At 38.1% G+C, this 13,587-nt stretch overlaps 1 protein-coding gene across 1 annotated transcript in view; it reads right to left on the reverse strand.

Moving 5' to 3' along the window:
* The window catches only part of ZBTB20 (zinc finger and BTB domain containing 20), a 755,626-nt gene that overhangs the window by 226,994 nt on the left and 515,045 nt on the right, over positions 1–13,587 (reverse strand). The window contains 1 exon segment of the mRNA XM_033135553.1: positions 2,554–2,676. The gene's annotated coding sequence lies outside the window, so the exon portion shown is untranslated.

Below are 13,587 nucleotides of genomic sequence, written 5' to 3' on the forward strand. Positions count from 1 at the left end.
AATGGGAAATTCTATCATATTATTGAGGCAGAAAATGCATTAGATAAAATTCAGCTAGTATTTCAGATTAAAAATGCTTAGCAAACTATTAATAGCTGGTGGGAACTTCCTTATCACAGGAATTTTGACTTATCAACATCCTAAGCAAATATCCCATTTCCAAAACATTTCTATTAAAGTAAGAAACAGAACAGATATTCCTAATATCACTGTTCCTGGTCAACACTGTATACAGGTCTTAGTAATGCAATATGAAAGGAAAAAGAAATTGAGCATTTAAGAACTGAAATTTAAGAGAAAAGCTGTCATTATTTACTGATGGCACACATATCAATGCAGAAAACTTAAGTTTAGCCATTAAACTAATAAGAGATTTCAGCAAAGTTGCTGAATATCCACCGATAATTCCAATAAACAATGAAACAAAAAGAAATTCTATATATAATAGAACATAAATCTGTTATATGAAAAGAAATCTAACAAAAGAGGTTCAAGCAAGAACTTTATGGTGAAAACTGTAAAACATTATTAAGAAACATGAAGGAAAATATGATCAAGTAGAGGAATATAGTCTGTTAATGGGCAGAAAGACACAATGTTATAAAAAATGTCCATTCTCCCCCCAGACTATTCGCTAAAGTTAATGTAATTACAAATAAAATTTAGCAGGGCTTTTGCCAAATTTGACTAATGCTACAATTCATATTGAGTAGCAAAAAGCCAAGAGGAGACGCGCACTTCAAATAAAACAATGTAGAGATATTTACCTTACCAAATAACAAGAATATTATAAAGCTATGGTAATTAAGGCATTATGGGGTTAGCATTAGAATAGAGAAACAGTCCACTGGATGAAATAAAGATCCTAAAAACAGATTTAATGTAGGCGAAAGATGGCATTACAAATTAGTGGTAAGGATGACTAATTTGTTAAATGGTGCTGGAATAATAAGGTTATCCACATGGAAAAAGAATAAAACAGGGTGCATGTAAGATACCATATACAAAAGCAATGCCAAGAAGATTAGAGCTCTAAAAAGGCCAAACTTTAAAACTGTTAAAACAAAATATAAGAAGGTTTCATAATGACTTGGTTATATGGAAGGATTTCTTAAATGACACACAAGCACAAATCATAAAGGAAAATATCAATAAACTTAACTGCACTAAAATTAGAAGCTTTTAAAAATAAATGGTAGTACAGACACAGTTAAAAGAGAAACTACAAATTGGGAAAAAATATTTGCTATCTGCATTGCCCAAAGGAGGGGAATTCGGAATATTACAACAATAAAAACCAAAACCAAAAGCCATCCGAAATAACAACAATAGCAAAATAAATAACGCAATAGAAAGATAGGCAAATATACAAATAGGCAACACACATGAGGAAATCCCAATGGTTTATAAGTGAAAAAAAAATTAAATGGTATATTATTTAATACCCATCAGACCAACAAAAATTGGAAAAGTCTGGCCATTCTAAATGTAAAGCATATGGAGAAACTCTCCTAGATTGTTCATGAGAATGCAAAATTGTACTACCACTGGTGAGAGAAATTTTACAGTCCCTAGTAAAGTTGAAAATGCATTATTTCTTAGAGGTTAGCAATTCCTTCGCTGTGTTTAAACATGTATAAAATTGTTAACTACAGTATTGGTTGTGATTGGGAAACGTTGGAAATAATCTCTAACAATGAGAGGCACAATAAATAAATTTTAGTGATACATACGGTACGATGCATTTTATATAAGCCATAATGTATGGCTTATGTAAAATTAATTCATGATGAGAGAGGCCAGAATAGTTTTACTTGTTTTCAACCTTTCGTTAAAGCTTTGGAGAGTATCACCTGTAAGGGGACATACGGGACTCTTCCCAGGCATGATAGATATTCTGTCTTGGATTGGATGGTGTTACATGGATGTATACTTACATAAAAGCTCATCAAGCTATACACTTAATTTGTGTACTTCACTGTAGGGGACTTATAATGGAAAAATAAAAGATAAAACCAGTTACAGAAATAAATATTACAAATGAATTAAGATTTGTTTAACCTGGGCGCTGAATTCTTGTCTGTTTATATTATTCTTCATACTTTCATATGCTTGAAATAGTTTACATTAAAAGAATTGATAAGACAAAGACTCCTGCTTTTCCTAACTAGAATTACTCAAGGTAAAAGAAAGCACTAGTGTCATCTTCTCTTCACTGTCCCTGTGTTCCAGGAATCAATAAACACTTCATAGCCAAACATACTTACAAAGTGATCGTATTGTTGAATCAAAAGCAAAACTTTCAATTCATGTCTCGACTACGTGTAGACTCTAGGCTTTCTTAAGTGAGTGACCAGCAGCATATGAGTGTATTGTTGATAAGATGCTACCAACACACAAAGAACATCCATCCATTTAGATTTTTCATCTGATGAAGTGGGGAAAGCATTGCCAAGGACTTTCTTAATGTGAATCAACAGGTGGTCTGGCATCAATATGGCTATTTGTTCATGGGTTTCACCTCTGGTTTCAGAAAAGAAAAAGAGACGGTACCTTTTCAATGCAGTATTTCAAGTCGACCATATGGAAAGCAAGGTTTTATTCCAGCCAGCCAATTCTCTTTCTCTCAAAACGTGGAGGAAAAGTGCCACTCACTGCTTCTCTTGCCACCAGCCACTGTACAGATGTTTGGAAAAGCAAAAATGAAGAAATGAAACAAAAAGAAAACCCTCAAAAATAAGTTTTGCATAAATGGAAAATAGAGTATATAATTATCATAGCTGCAAAAAGGTAAATGCAGTTTTTATTTATCCTTTTGTGTTAAACTAAAAGAGCCAAAAACAACAAAAACATTGATGTTTTGTCTTAATCAGTGTTTTGCTGAAACTGACAATTACAAGGACCAACTGAAACATGGCTAAAAGTGGGAATAAAAAACAGATTTCTTTTAATCTAATAAAAGATCTTTTATCTCCAAGAATGTTCGACTATGACCTATTTACATGAATACTTATTAAAGGAAGAGACTCATTTAAAAAGACATATTTTCAGGTGCCTAAAATGGGAATGGAGTGTTTCTTTGAAATCATGTAAGAGAAAACAAGTAATTGAAATTGTAACAGTTCCTAGCACGACTCACATAACATACAGTTTAGGATGAAATGTCTCCAAACTGTTCAAATGTACATCTCTAAGTTGGCTTACTTAGCCAGTACCTAGCCCCAGTTATCCAAAAAGCAAATACACTATTAGATTTAAGCACATGAGTGCAAATTATTCAAATAAGACTGTCTTTGTTTAAAAGAAATTCTAAAAATTTTTACTGTAATTTCTGAGAGAGTATTGCTTGAATTGAAAGTCAGGCCTTGATTTAGGCCCAGCTCTGCCACAAGCGTGTTGTGCATCTCTCTTCATGTTATCAAACATCTTTGGGTCTCAGTATCCACAGCGCTGATGTGCAAGCGCGACCCAAAGTCAGAGACCTATCAGGAAGCTCCTTTCTAGCCCTACAATTTTGTAAATCTAATGAAATTATTCCAACTTAAGGATTTTTCTATTCTTCCTTCCTTTCTTGCATTCTTAAAATAAATAGACAAATAAACAATCAAATAAGTAAATACATATTAAAAACACATACACATACACTAATCAGCTATCCCTCTAAATGGGAAGAGAGAACATTTTTCGTTGTTGCCATTATCTATTCCCTAATGTGTATTTAAAAAGAGAGTTCCCATAAAAAAGATTTTTATTTTTTTCCTGAATCAAAAATAGCATATCATTTCTTTGCCATTTAAGTTCTATTAAGAAAGAAAACACAAAATCATTACAGAAATCCTATTAGGCACTTTGAAAAGAAACAAAAAGTCACTAAAACTCCATTTAAAATTAAAATCGTTTGTTTTCATGTTTTCCTTTACAGAAAATATCAGTGCCACCTCACACTGCTTTCACTTCCCTTTCCAGGGACAATATACTTAACTGTGTAAACACAGGACCCTCTTCTCACACCCTTCCCACCTGTCTTCTGAGGTAACAAAGCTGAGGTATAGATTACAGTGTGAGATATTTGGGATGGGAGTAAAACAATTCATCTGGGAGACAGAAGGTGGTCAATTTGCCAAATATAAAAGAAAGTTAAGCTCCATCGCTACTTTGGCAAGAAATTTGGGTTCTCATGGCTGAACAATGATAATCATTTTTACACAAGACTTTAAAAAAATGAAAGCACCTGGGGCACCCGCCAGAAAATGTCTGAGAATGCAAGCGTTTCACGTCAATATTTAAACCAGATAAGACACTATCAATGCACCCTTAACGAGGGGTCTAAAAAGAATACAGGGCACCTGACACCTTGCTGAATAAGAGAAGCTCAGCTGTATGAAAAGGCCAAAGTCTTAGGGCAAATGCTCCATTGTTCCAAGTGCTGATATGCTTATGGCACCGGCAGAGGCAAAAGACTCCAGCGGCAGGCAGGCAAGGCTCCTGTTACAGGCTCCAGCTCGGCTCTGCATGCTGATAAGCCTGAGACCCACCGGACTGCACACTCTGGGGACACTACAGGTGGGTGTCCCAGGGGAGGAAGCCTCCTCATACAGAAAGGCAAGTGTCGGATGCTGCACAGCGTATGAGCACCCCCCTGCTGGCAGCCAAGGTTGCAGCTGGACTGGTGGAGTCTCAGGGCTCTCAGGGGTTCCTGTGAGGAGGCTAATGGCCACACCTCGCTTTTCAGGGGATCAGAGCATGGTTCTGATTAGGGTTAGACAGTTCCAGATGTTATGCTGAAGAAGGAAGAGGCAGGGAGAGGCTACTGATAGGAGGGACTCCCAAGAACTGGCAAAAACTACATGTAAAGCTGCTATACAATTTTCATTACATTTTCCAGCTAATAACATTCTATAAAGAATGTGAGGCCTGTGTGTGGGCACGTGTGTGTGCGTAGAGGGGGTGCGGGAGAAAATGAATTTCTGGGCAGCTCCCTCTATCCTAGCAAGAGGAATCCCTGCGACAGTCCAATGTGGTCGCAGTACTTACGTTTTACTAGGAAATCCCATCCATAGCCCTGATGGAACGGCCACTATACCACTGCACCTAAACCCTAGACAGGTGGTCCTTACTTATGAGCACAGGTCTGGGACCAGACTACTGGTATCACCCTCGAGCTTCGCTCTGTTAGGGTTCCTCTGGATAATAAGAGGAAGGTCAAAATGGCAGCCTGCTAAAAGCAGCAGTATTTCAGTTGCAGGCATAACTTGCTTGTCATCGACTTGTTAATGCAGTAGTCAAACATTTCTTTGACATGTACAGTATCAGCTAACTTCAGCAGATAAAGGGTCTAGGACAGGAAGATGCTTGCAGACGCTTTAGCTCGGAGGAAGGTTAAGCAGAGCCAAAACGTCAGCAGGGTCTGTTTGTGCCATGCTTTCCATCGGGCTCTGTGAAAGAAATGTTAGATTACTGCAATGACAAGTTTGTGACAGGCAAGTCATTTGTGCAACTGGTGCGCTCCTGTTTTTATCTGTTTACCATTCAGACTTGTGAATGCCATTTCAAGCACTTACAGGATTTCTGGCTCCCATTAAGGGGAAATGGTTCCTCCATGTTTAGAATTTTCTGCCTCAAAGAGAATTACTAAGCAATTATTTATCCCTGTGGTCACAGTGTCACACAAAAGCACTCTTGAGTTGTTTAGTTGGACTCTGAATCATGAAATGGAGTCCTAGGGACTGGATAGCTTGAAGCATCAGAAATTTCTCATCTAGTTTATTGGAATGACTACAAAGCAAGCCTGTGAGAGTCAATAAAATTGTGGCCAGCTTAAAATACCTTGCTCTTTTGCTCTGGGATCATATATCAAGGCCATATGCTTCAAGGCACATAATCTCACTTGTAATGAGTAGATCCTGAGAAGCCAAGGCCTGGCTATGTCACAGACACTGCATGTAACCTCATATACGGGAGTTCTGGTGACGAAGGACTACCGCCACTGTGGGAATTCACATGGCCTTCACTTTGTATCCTGTGGGTGACCAGAGGGCCAGTCTAAGTCCCGAACTCATTTTATGTGTAAAAAATAGTATCATAATGTAAAATTAACACCTGGGATCATCCTCTCTCGGCTGGCTTCTTCATAGTAAATGGAGACCCTGGAAGATTTTGAACCAATCCGAGATTATCGCATTGGATTCTGCATCCAAGATCACTGAGTGACTTTCGGTGAGTCATTTTAACCTCTTGGGAGGAGGGTACAAAATAATAATACCTATTCCTTGTTCACCTGACACAAATGGCCTCAGGGTCAAAGCTATAAAAGATGAAGAGTACATTCAGAATTCAAGAACAAGAACAGTATTTCCTAAAAGTCATGTGTCCTATTTATGATTTTAAATTTCTGTCTATTTTTGGTACTGAATTTATGAATAATTCTAGCTATACCTCTGGAAGAACATGGAAGCTTGAGGTTTGGAAGCAGGGAGATCACCGCTCACAGTATTTGGGGAAGCAAGGCAAAGCTGGACCAGAGGGCGAAATGTCAAGGACCAGACAGAAAGTAACGATGGGAGGTGAGGCAGAGCTGGGTGTGGGTGACAGAAATGGGTGAGAGTCATTGCTGAATAAAAATGTTATTGTTAATAATCATTTGCCAGACACTCCGTGTGTTCTACAATTTACATGTGTAATACAATCTTTACATACACCCTGTGTTGTATGTATTGCCAATTTATTTTTCACATGTTGGAACTAAAACATAGAGGAATTTAAATACTTTACCATAAATCTGTAAGGAGCAGAGATTTGAAACAAGTTTTCCCTTACTCCAAAGCCCTTCCTTACACACTTACACCACTGAAGATCTGAAATCATTTACACTGCCTTCAGAAGACTTTTCTCTCTCGTTTGCTAGAAAACATTTTAATCTGTAAATGTCGATATTCAAGAATTTGATAGACAAGGGCCAGTGAGAATGTTCTGGTTTTAGTTGTGTTGCCCTCCTTGTTAGGCCTCTGGGAAAGCTGAGCATCATCACGATGCCATTCCTTTGGCCCCAGTCTGACCTATTCCTACTTTTCGATGCTGGGAGGAGGTGAAAGTGATTCTAACCTAATCACGTATCTCGGTGCTGTGAATGCAGGGTATTTGGCTGCATCTCCCTGTGTCCATGCCAACTCCTCTCTCTCTCTTCATCTGTATAGCCTTTAGTTCACCCTACTCTGTGCTCCCATGTTACCTCCAGGGAACCTCCTTTTGTCACTTGTCTGCCATTCTTTGTAGGTGGGGGAAGGGGCGGACATCTTTATCACCATGACAAGGATTACTGAAACCGACTAAACTTCAAACTTTGCACAGAATGCATCCTTTGTTCAATCTTCTGCTTTGTTTCTCTTTAATGATAGCTTTGCCACAGGTCCCATTCGTACGTAACTCAGAGCTATGCAAATCAAACTGGTAAGCAAGACTCCGCAGAGACTCGATCTTAAAATGAGTGTGTGTCCAAGAGGTGGAAACCTCTGAGCAAGGCACGTCTTCTGAATATTGTGTGTCAATGGCGGCTTTCCTGATATGAGTGGCAAAGAATAAGCTCAAGGAGATCTGCATTCACGTTCCCTCGTCTCTTTTTAGTGTGTGTTCAGAGTAGATCACAAGTGGTTGTAACTCACACAACCTTTTTGTTTCTCATGGTATTTCTACTTTTTTTTTTTTTTTTAACTTGTAGAGGTTTCCCTAAGCATAGGGTTCTTAATTAAAGACTACTCAAAAAGATACCACGCATAATGTGGCATCATTAGATCCCAGGGCAATGTGTAGAGAACCTAAATAAACTGCGGTCTGAGTCTTGATCCGGTGTGTGGGTTTGCTGGCAGTGGCCACCCAGCCTCTGCTGCACCCTGCCAGGGCCATGGGACTCTCACCCTCACAGGCAACCCAATCCCTCTTTAGGACCCTACTATTTGTATAAAATGCCCTTCCTTGTATTGTACCTTTCTTTCTAAAATTCCCCCCATGGCTTCTAATTCTTTCTCACCCCATCTCGATCCTGAGAGCTTCAGGGAATTCATAGTTCAATGGCTCCTTTAATGACAACTCTTGTGCATATCATACACCAACAAGTGGGTTTAGATTGTCCTGCTTTGTTCTTCTCTCCTCACCCCATGAGTTAGAATGCCACGGTACCCTCTGACAACCCTGGCAGAAACGAACATCAATCTACCTAGTTTTTCATTTCCATTTGGATGTAGATAACATGTGTGGCAAAGCATTCTTAATCTCTTTGATTTTTTTGTCCTATTCTGTGAAAAATCTTGCTAGAAGACCTGAGGCAGACTTGACTGCCATAGCTATTTCTAGGGTGGCCATATAATTTATTCTCTAAACCGGGACATTTTTGAGGGTGAAAGGACCATATAAATAATTATACTAAGATCACAGACATACACCAGAAATGTCCCAGGCAAATCTATACAGTACCGTGCACATATCTTTCCTCCAATACCTAGCTCACCGCACTGTAATTCACTGCTTCCATGTGTGTTTCTCCTGCCATCACTCTTTAGCGATGGACACTTATTTTCCTTGGACCTCTGGTTCCTCGAAGAGTACCTGGCAAGTCAGAAGAGCTCGGTAGATTTTTTTTAATTGATTTAAATTAATTTTTTTAATTAAATTTCTTTTTTTAAATTTTAAATTTAAAAAAAATTTTAAATTAAAAAAAAATTTTTTTTAAATCTTTTCCCCTAATTCCATTCTGTGGACGCCTCCCCTTGCTTTATAATAACACATATTGGCTTCATATTTTTGGAGATGAATCAAAAATACTTCCCTTTGGGCAGCTGGATGGCTCAGTTGGTTAGAGCACGAGCTCTGAACAACAGGCCTGCCAGTTAGATTCCCACACGGGCCAGTGAGCTGTGCCCTCCACAACTAGATTGAAGACAAGGAGCTGCCGCTGAGCTGCCAGAGGGGCGGCTGGATGGCTCAGTTGGTTAGAGCGCGAGCTCTCAACAACAAGGTTGGAGGTTCAATTCCCACATGGGATGGTGGGCTGCGCCCCCTGTAACTAAGATTGAAAACAACAACTGGACTTGGAGCTGAGCTGCGCCCTCCACAACTAGATTGAAGGACAACGACTTGGAGCTGATGGGCCCTGGAGAAACATACTGTCCCCCAATGTTCCCCAATAAAATTGATAAAAACAAAACAAAACAAAAATACTTCCCTTAGTCCCACAGGAAAGGAATGGCTTAAGATTGATAATGAGTTTGACTTTGAATATTGACACCAACAGAGAACAAAATGTGGTAACTTGTCCACTAAAAGTCTACTGCACCTTTGCATAGAACACTGAACAATATGCTCTAATCTCTTTGTTCACAAATTTTTTCAGCAGCTGTACTCACAATTCCAAGTTTGTAGTAAATCAATTATTATAGGAAATGATGGTAACACAGAGTGATGGTTCCACATGTGATCATTAAAATATCCGTGACCATTCTATTACTTTCACCTTGGCCAAGCACATTTAGAAGTCCTGGCGGCTCGCAACAGTTTTTGCTTCTGAATAACAGTGGTTTTATAAAAGAGAGAGAAGAATACCCTCTTTGAAAATGTGAACCACCTTGAGTAGACATTCCTTCCCTTCTCCCTGACACATGCAGACCCTTCCAGAAAGATGTGAATCTATCCTGTTTAAGTTGAAGTTTCATAGAAGACAAAGCACCTTCCCTTTCAGTGTTTAGAAGCCACACTATCAAATGAGGTTCTCTATCTCATTATCAAACCTAAAGATTTTCTGTTGCTGTATAAGCATATTTTATCACCATGGGGTCTCAGTGAATAAAAGAAAGACTAATTTTTTCTTATTTCCCATTACTTGCTTAAAAAGTGGTATTAATTCACTATCCCAATCTTTTCTTTATTAAGATTAAAAAAATCTCAATGTCTTCACTTTTTCTCAAGAAACTTTTTTCTCAAAATGTTAAATTTAATTTTGGGGGGCAGGAGTTTTATAACTTTCTCTCCAAGATGTTCATATTCAATTTTAGTTGAATTCAGCACAAGTCTGATTGAGTGTCTGATCTATGCTCAGAGGAAATAGGAGAAATGTCTATATTCTGCATGCTTCTTATACATTCTACTATTACAGCTATTTTTAAATTTCAGTTTTACATTTCACACTCTTGATTAACCTTCTGCGTTTGACTTCTAGATGCTACTTTGCCCACAGAGCTGGTCATTCGTTATTTTCAGTCCATCAATGAGATTTACCAAATCATAATGGATAATGGGATATCTTAGAATTGCAAGAAGATGCAAAAGAAACAAAGGTATATGCCTTCCCTTGCACATAAAAATTTATGGAGAAAGAAGACAATCTTACATAAAAGAAGCAACGTAGATATGCATATTCAGGTACGTGGTGTTAGTTTGGGAGTTAACACACGCAAGCTAATATAGCTATATGAAAGTTTATATATAAGTGATGAGGGAGTTATGGGATGAATTGCCACTTGTGATGTTTCCTTTCCCTCCTAAAGAATGCTAACAACATTCTGTTTATTTTGTGTTTTATTGAGTGTTCATTTCAAATGACTGTCCTCCCTCTGAAGTGGTCTCAAACACCTGTGTTTCAAATTGTTGGTATCTGGACACTGTGCATAAATGCACTGTACTTGGAAAATGTGGATTCCCTGTCCTAAAATCATGATTCATAACTGTGTACAATCTCTGATGTCACATTGTTAATGAGACTTTGCATCACTCTTCCTCAACTAGTCTTTATTAAAATGTAATTTTAAACTAAAATTGATTCAGTTTTTCGATTTTGAAATGCTGCCACCAATAATTTAGAATATACTGGGTTTGTTAATATTAGAAAATGTGTTTAGATAATCAAGGTAATCAAAAACCATATTCCAAGATGGACCCCAATGGCATACCATTTCTCCATTTTGACTCTGATACCCGAATAATCTTTTCTTGAGAATTCTGAAGTGCTTGGCACCAAATAAATTGGTTAGAATTTGTGGTGTTTTTTTGTTTGTTTGTTTGTTTTTGTCATTTGAGACAAAATTAAAAGCTCTGCTAGTTAAGTAGTTGGATCATAGCTCTATTTTGCCTTGGTTCACCAGAGCTCTCACTGGGCCCAGAAAAAAGACAACGTATTGCATGGCACTGTGTTGGTCACTACCTAGTACCTGGTATCATCAAAGACTTGCCACATCAATTTTATTGGGGCTTTCCTGGGACATTTCATTGCATGGTGGTTAGATTTTCAGGTCTATAACTTGCAGGCAGTATTAAAGTGGTTATATACAGGTACAGTTTCCCAAACAGAGTTTCCCAAGCAGAAAAGAGACAATGAAGGTAAATGTGAAAGTATCATCACCCACATCACCCACAACCACAACTGCAGCCTTCCTGGGTAATCAGCCATTAAGCACCATTTATGTAAGACTTTGAATTTCTATACTGACCTTATTTTTAAATTGCACTGAATATAAATATGACAACGTTGTTCACAAGCAACTCACTTACTGAAATTTATAGAGAAACTTCCTCTGAAATAGATTAATTAGCCCAATCAATTTTGTTGTCCAATCTATTCTCTATTTGTCACCAGTCTATTGTCTTTGTAGAAATTTACTCTATAAAAACCTATATTATGTATTTTCTACCAGTATAATCCCACCAGTATATTCTTATACCTACCTGATCTATTCTACTCCCAGCATACAATTCCAAGAGATTCACATACAATAATTCAACATTCATTATTTCTGGACACATAAACGGTCACTGGGTCCATGGCTGCTGGTTAAGCAGGTAGCTCCCAGACCACTATGACATGAGTAGGAACGGAAATGTATGTGCTTTATATTACTGTGGGAAAGAGGACTTTGATTATGGAGAAGTATATCGTTATTTCAAAAGCTCACTTCTTCAGAAAGAACAAAGACAATGGCTCCTGTTCTGGTGTATGGACATCAGAAATCCAGTATTAACCTTTTTTTTCTTTTTAAGTAGTTGTTGAGGTGAATATTAAAAAGCAGTCCTTTAGTAGCAATGACACCTCTTACTTGGGGCCCTTTTGAGTTAAAAGATGATAAGTGGACTTTTTAGAAATGTGGAGGTAGTAATTGTTATAAAATCATTCAATCCTTCATACACTAAGAACAAGAATGACAATTTTGGGGCCAAAAATAGAGGGGACAGATTTCTGAATATGGGTGCCCCTGTGACTGGGACATAACAGAGAACTGAAACTGGATAGGCCCTTTACCTCTTGTGTCTTTTCCGGTTGGAGTTGTGGGTTTCTGTTTGAGTGGTGTCTGTCACTAAGGCACCACAGAGGCAACAACAAAGCTCATCTCCATAGTAACAGTAGATTCTATACTTTACGTTAAGATAGACCTTTTAAACAACCCCTTCAAGTGTTCTGTTGTTTATCAGCCATACAGTCAAGCCTCTATTTCTTTTCTGGCAGGGGTAGCCAAGGCTGAAGAATTAATATATGTGCCTTCCCTGGTGGGATCAGGCATATTCCCTCAACACTTTTGTCCTGTTGTTCTCATTTCACTCTGTGATCAATAGACAAAATATACACTAGAGAAGAAGGAGCTGAAGAAGTTGCTATGATTTCTAAGGAAGAACCCAACTCTTGCCTGCTTTAGCCAAGAGAACATTTTAATATCAATGAAAAGAGATGGTTAAATTGCAGCCCATCAAATTTCAAATACAATTCCAAAATGTGTCTAAAGTGATGCAAAAGAAAACAAAATTCCTCCTATAAATTCTGCAGGCTGATTCTATGTTCTCATCTCATCCCGTTTCTTCCTCTGCCCCAGAAAGGATTAAGTGTCTAACATTAAACAAACAGTATACAATAAAGAACAGACGTAATGCATACTCATAAAATTCTGAATCCAGAGCCAGAGGAGGGTAAGTTCTTAGCCCAGCAGATGAGTCTTACTGGCAGTAATAGAGACATGTTTCTAATTCATCCATGGAAGGTGCTGAAAATGTTCTCTTTTATATCTTGAGATGAAGTTTGAGATGAAGTTTGTAGTGTAAAAATCTTGTGGTTAATGAGGTATAGGGTTGGTTTTTTTTCTCTCTTCTCTGACCACAAAAACAGTTCTCAATCTGGACAGAGGTGGGAGAGCATATTGGTTTCTTCATTAGAAGCTGTACATAGTACTATATTCTACTGTAAATGAATTTGAAGGGAAAATACCACATCCCTTGATGCAGGCCATGTACAGATCCAGGTATACTTCTACTTTCCTTTTGGCTGTTCTCTCAGTTCTTGTGCCCATGTGTCTTTGTTGAATTCGAGGCACGCCCCTATACTGCCAGATGATTTCTGGTGGTTGGAGCTCCTATGACATTCTTTTGTCCATCCATGCTGTCTAGTTCAATACAAACTCCCAATGGCCTATCTTTTACTAAAGATGATGAGTGATTGAACCTATAAAATGATTTCTGTTTTAGGACATAAAATCTGGAGGCAGCATTTAGAGCTGGTCAAATGAACTTTAGCCTTACAAATGACTCATAATTATGAGACAAATAATCATGTGTATTTCCCTT

This window comes from Rhinolophus ferrumequinum, chromosome 2 (assembly GCF_004115265.2).
Source record: "Rhinolophus ferrumequinum isolate MPI-CBG mRhiFer1 chromosome 2, mRhiFer1_v1.p, whole genome shotgun sequence".
Lineage (NCBI taxonomy): Eukaryota > Metazoa > Chordata > Mammalia > Chiroptera > Rhinolophidae > Rhinolophus > Rhinolophus ferrumequinum.